The sequence below is a fragment of the Centroberyx affinis genome, unplaced genomic scaffold, assembly GCF_046629955.1.
Source record: "Centroberyx affinis isolate AG114_WGS23_722 - 3 ecotype Tasmania unplaced genomic scaffold, CSIRO-AGI_Caff_v1 ptg001094l_1, whole genome shotgun sequence".
NCBI classification, from domain to species: Eukaryota; Metazoa; Chordata; class Actinopteri; order Beryciformes; family Berycidae; genus Centroberyx; species Centroberyx affinis.
The window spans coordinates 670,985-677,758 of record NW_027279639.1 but is presented as its reverse complement, the minus strand read 5'-3'; positions in this window follow the sequence as shown (position 1 = coordinate 677,758).

Sequence of the window (6,774 nt, the reverse complement as noted above, 5' to 3'; positions counted from 1 at the left end):
AAATGTGTGTATGTATGAGTTTGGGCTCCTGGCAGTTCATTGTAAAAACACTAGGAGGCGGTCTACACTGCTACAACAGTATTTTACCTTGGTAAAACTAACTGTAGGTGGACAAATGTACTGCATCACATGTTTTAGCCTGATATCCTGTGGCAAAATGTTTTCTACCCATAATTTCAACACATTTGCGTCCTTGATTTTCACTAAAACAAATGACTTCAACATTTCAATGAATGTAAAACCAAGTCAACGTTTGGCTTTATTTCAAGATTGACTGACTGGTCTTCATCTGTCTTTATACAGGACAGATTCCCCTCAGGATCCTGCTGTCTATTCTGTTCTAGGGACAAAAACAAACCCTGATTATATTAACTTATCTGCTGTGCATCAAGCCTGGATGACTGGTGGAGGGGCGAGAGACAAAATGAGTGCCTGAGGTGGCAGAATCGTGGAAGCTCTAGACTCTAATGTCTCTATATTGGTTTTTATTTTATTTGACATCTACTGTAACTACTAGCTCTCTGGAGAGGGCAGGGTACTGTGTGTGTGTGTGTGTGTGTGTGTGAGGGAAGTTTGTTCCCTGTAGCTATTCAATAAAGTAAACATTTTAGCTGAGTTTTATCTTGTAATGAGCTGATCGCCTACAGGTCCAAAATAAAAAGATAAAAGGGAAGATTGAGGGACAAAAGTGGAAAAGAGGAATTGCAGCATCGTCATAATAAAATCTTGTATCTCCAAAATGTCAACTTTTGAGGAATGAGGAAAAATCTTACTTTAAAAGCTCATTTTCAGACTGGCATTAATGCATTTTTCGGAATGGGTTTGATGAGAAATAAAAAAGAAATCTTGCATATCCCTCAAAGCAATATTTAAACCTTACAAACATGAGAATTGCGAAGGTTTGGGTGTGGGAAATCACGACAGCAGCGACATGAGACACAAAGTGAGGACTTAGTTGTTTTGGTTCGTGTGCTTCTGTCTCTTGTCTCTTCTGTCTGTCTGCTTGTCTCTCTCACCCTGCCAGTCTCTCTCTGGTTCCTGGCTCATTCCCAACCATCCCACGACCTACAAATTAAACGCCACTAAAGGCAGCGATACTGGTTCGTTTGTCACAAATATATGAGATAATTAAAGTCAACATTAGGCTACTAAAATGCAGTAGACTAGTGCCTACTTAATTTTGAAAATGTTCTTTATTATGATTACTTCTGTTTAAGCGTAACATTCAAAAATATATCATTATCATTGATTGTTTGACTGAGGAGTGATCATGCACAGATATTTCATCATGAGCAGGCGATGATCAGACCCCGAATGGGAACAAAACCAGAGTATTGGTACTTTTGGGGACTTTTTGGTTTTGCAAAAAGTGTCAGAAACTGTTTAGTGCTTCCCTGTTCAGTGTTGAACCCACAGCTGTCCCGTACAGACCGGTCCCGGCTAAAACCTGAAGCCTGGGTCCGGTTTCCCCCGGGACCGGCAGGTGAGGCTGCTCTGACTCTGATATCCTGAAATTATTACGTTATTACATTATTACGTTTTGGCCGGAGTGAGAGGCAGATGTGCGTCTGTCTTCAAAATAAAAATAAAAAGTCTGATGCTGCAGTGGGATGCAGTCAAAATCTTATATAGATCTCTCTCTCTCTCTCTCTCTCTCTCTCTCTCTCTCTCTCTCTCTCTCTCTCTCTCTCTCTCTCTCTCTCTCTCTCTCTCTCTCTCTCTCTCTCTCCCATCCATTCCCCGGTCAGGTTCAGGTTCAGTCGCGAAGCTATAACTTAAAATATTAAGTTACTACAAACACTGATACACTTTATACAGCGCAATACAGCAAACTAATTGAAGGAACGAGTGTTTAGCATGTCTGTCTGTGAAGAAATGTAAACTGTGTGTGCGCGCGCGCGAGTGTGAGAACGAGACTATACGCGAGTAGGCTATAGTCTGTAGAAAAATTGGTGTGAAAAAAATATGTTGTAGTAAATAAATAATGATTATAATTATTAGGCCTATTATTATTGTTATTATTATGAGTAGTAGTATTAATTGATCAATGGAAGCAACATATTCCCATAGGACTAGACTAAAAGGCAACATGCATAAATTATCAGCTTGTTAAAGAATGAATATCTAATAACAGATAAATCACATCTAATTAATTACAATATTGGTCTTTATTGGCAATTCCTGTCCCTGTGGCTGTTGACTTGGACTCCAGCTGCTTAACACCATGAAGTCTTCTGCCACAATAGTAAAATCTAAATGATGCAATAAAAGTTTTTGTTTTGCAGTTATTCATCATAATAGCCGGTCCATTTTTGATGCTCAGAATACATTAAGCCACCCACAGAAAACATCTCCTATTCATAATAATGATAAACTTGTAACTTTATAATGTAACGTGTTACTAATAATGACTCGTTTTTATATCGCCCTATGTTTTTATATATTAATATAAAGTTATATAGCCTACCTAAACTTACTAACCAGTTTTCAAACTTTAAAATAATTTATTCTATCAATAGTCTGCTCATTGCCATGTTCTTTATTCACTTCTTTATTCAGTCACGCTATTAAAATGTAGGAACTCATACCCGATGACGACGACAGACTCATTAAATACAAATACAAACACATGTTTTAACTAAATAATTAGGCTACATTCAGATGTAACCTGTACACTTAAAAACTGATCAATAAGTAGCCTATATAAAAATGTAAGCACTAAATGTGCACAATTCAATATAGGCCTATACTGTTAAATGGGTCAGTATGTTAAAATTCAATATATATATTTTAAATAGGTCAGTATGTTAAATCAAAGTAAAATTCGTACAAATAAATAGTGTTGGCATGTTGCTCCTATAATGAAGTACTGACGGTTTGTAGCCTTTTGGCTGAACGAAAATATAATCATCCTATTAGTTGTTTGCCTCATTTGTCCTGTATATTAAATATTATGGACTAAATATATAGGCTACTTGGTTTAACATTAATTTAGTCGTCTTACCTTGAACGGCAGACCTGGGGTCAGTAAATCTGGACTAAACGACGTGAATTTTGGACTCGCTGGTGAAACAGAGCAGCTCAGTTTTCACTGCAGGCGCCGTGCAGGTTTTATTATGAGACAACTACAGTCTCCCTGTCCATTTTCGCTTAGAGACCCTTTTCTCATATAACTTTACATCAGCTTGACATCACTCACTGCGATGGAAATTCTGATTTTATCCCATAAAGTCTGATTCCAGCCTATATTAAAGTTGGTCAACTATTCCACAAAAACGGCGCGTAAAACCTGCGTTTGGGTGGGTTTGCCCTCCACTACAGGTTCTGGTTGAATGGAGACATTTTCTACTCATTCTTCGCCACATTTCGTCACCTCTCTCTCTCTCATTCAGTTTATAATATATATCTGAATGAACAGAAGTGTGTCCGGTGAGGTTTTTTTTCCTGAGTCCGTGTCCGTGTCCGCAGCGAGGCTTTAATATCGGATGCAAAGCTTTCCTCCCCAACTTATTTTAACAATAACAACCTCTAAAATGTCAACGTGTGACATTACCTGTTTTGCAATTAAAACTAGACGCCCTACACAGTGTTTATTTACACGTGTGGTCGTATTACCCAACACAGGCTTGGTTAAATGCAATGAATAATCACTAAATAAATACATGGATTTATTTGTTCATTCTAATTCTGAGAACCCGAGCCAAGTTTTGCCCAACAGCTTCACACATCCATCTGTTTTCTCGGGATTGAGAATGGACTCCACGCTGCACTGTAGGATTTGTTTTAATAGTCTCTAACTGACGTGGAAATTAAGTGGAAATTAGTGTATCTTCACAGTCACAGATGGACCCACGCGGCCGTTTGCCAAATGTTTTGCATTCCTACACAGATTTGGCTAAAGCCTGTGGGATGTGTGTGTGTGTGTGTGTGTGTTTGTGTGTATTTGTGTGTGTGAACTCTGCGTGGCCCCGGTGCCCTCCCCCTGACCTTCGGGATTACAGTAATCTCTGTTGATTGATCTGATTGATCAGATTCATCTCCACGAGGACGCAATCCAGCCGCACGGGGACGGAGATGAAACAGTCGGTGCATGGCGCAAATAAACATTTCCTGTATGGGACTCTGGCCTGTGGGCATGCAGGCTGCACGCGGCTTTATGTGGAGTTTACTGTGTTTAGACATAGTATGGTCCTGGATGAATTAGGGATCTGTATTAAGCGCAAGGAGCCACTCATTATCTAACGTAATGTAACGGAGGTTTTGAGTGGGATTGGCCGATATGGGTTTTTGAAGACCGATACCGATAGCAATATCTTAAAATTTACCATTGTCATGTAAAAAATAAAATAAAAGTATTGAGTGTTTCCCTCAGAATTGTATTCTCTGCTGGGTAGAAAACTCTCTGAAACAGTCTAAATCATGCCTAAAACTCTACAGAAACCCACTGTAATAAAATTATTTTACTAATAAACACTAATACAATGATTTTATTAGTGTTAGTAGCTCCTTGAGGCAGCGTGACCCGTCTATTCAACAGTAGGGAAACTGTGAGATACATTACTGCCTTTATAGCCTAAAGAATTAAATTACAAAAACACACATAACCGAATATATATATATATATATATATATGTAGTGCTAAGAAAATAAAATGTCATTGCAGGCTTTGCAGACTGTCTTTATGTAGTTGTGGTCAGAGAGGAACCTCCATCATATCGGCACTGACTGGCCTTTATTACTCTGTAATAAAAGGCCAATACCGGTAAACCGATATATCGGTCTAACCCTAAAAATGAGGGTTAAAAGTATGTAAAATTATCTGTCTATCTATCTATCTATCTATCTATCTATCTACCTATCTATCTATCTATCTATCTATCTATCTATCTATCTATCTATCTGTCTAATCTATTTACATTTTGTATCTATCTATCTATAACCTATAATATCGAGAAAGACTGGATTAGCAGAAGTGTCAGTGCAGTAAATATCCATTTTTTTTTGGCTGGTTTAACAAAATTGAAGCACATTTGGCAGCAAAAGCAGCAGGCAGAAGCAGACATATTCCTTTACACTTGCATGCACTTAAAATTTGATAATCACAGTATGACACGATCCAGTTTTCTCCGTCTGAAGACTGAAATCAACATATGAACTGGCTTTTGGAAAAGTTAAACGTGGAAAAAAAAATCTGTTTTTTTTTTTTTTTTGGAGGGGTAAGTTGTGCATTAGTAAAGGCAGTAAAAGCAGAGAGAGGAGGAAGGAGAAAGAGAGTGCTTGGGTGTGTGTGTGTGTGTTTGTGTGTGTGTGTGTGTGTGTGTCTTGTGTGTGCACTTGTGAGTGAGTAAGTGGTGTTTACAAGAGAAGTCTAAAATGCCATGTGGTCAGGATGACTCAAAACCACTCCCGAATGTTTACCACCAACTTATCACCATGGCAGCCGCCGGGTCATCGTAAGACCTCTCCCAGATTAGGCCAGCTGAAAAGAGTAACGACCCATGGCTGTGTTCAGTAATTATGGCCTATGATAAAAAAAAGAACACACACACACACGGCAAAACTATAATTATATAATCCCGTTCAGAAATGCTTTTCGCAGTGTTTTCAAAGACGTTTTTCACCTGTATGCCCACAAGAGGAAATTCCACTTTCAGTCATTCCTGCGACCAAAATTATCTCACAATCACAACAAAGTGCAGACTGCAGCAAACAGAGACGCTTACAGTAGAAAACAGACTGGCGTTTCTAATGATGGTCTGGCATACATACAGTACAAAGCATAATGCAAAGAATGATGTTGTTATATTATACACATCCAGTGCAAAAAACAGTAACCTATTCCCTTTTTTACAATTATTGTTTCAGACTGATCTTTTTAGTTAAGATTTTGTACGAGTTTATCCCAGATATTCTCATTTCATAAAACAAGACGTAAGGCAAATGTATGTATGTATTATGGTTCAACCGATAAAGGTGTTTGAAGGCCGATATGCTATTTTTTAGAGTGAAGTCACCAATAACTGATATTTTTTTTGCGGATATTCAATATCTTTAAATTCTTTGACCGTTTTTGTGCCAAAGAATTTACAAGTGTTCAGTGTTTCCCCCTGAATTGTATTCTTTCAGGGTGGAAACGCCTCTGAAACATCATGGGACACTAAAACTCTCCACTGAAGCCCATACTAATGAAATTATTTTAGAGTTAGTGCAGCTCTCTAAGCACCACACCTGTTCAATGGTAGGAGGGACTCTGAGATACATTTAGGCCTTAAAATTCTGAATTTATTTACAAAAGCATAACGGAACATTCAGATGAATAAATAAACTATGCAAAGAAAATACAATTCCATTGCAGGTTTTACAGACTGTTTTCTGTAGCTGTGGTCAGGGAGAAACCTCCATCAGATCGGCATTGGACGGCATTGACTGGCTGATATCCCATATTGAATAAAAGGCCAGTATCTGCCCCATATATCGGTCTACCCAACATATGTATGTATGTACAGTATGTAGGCCTATGTATGGGCCTATGTAGGTATGCGTTTGTTTGTCTGTTCTCTTTTTAATAGCTTATTTTCAATACTTAACATTTTCAGGCCCCGTCCGTCAGTATAAATGAAGTAAAAAGGAAAATACTATGATATATTTTGTCTGTAGTTTCGGTCTGAAAGACTAGAGGATTAAACTTACTGGGTCAGAAGTGCGTCTGCCTCCTGGAAAACTACTGTGCGCCTTTTACGCACACAGTTTTCTGGCCTATGGGAGTTTCATTCG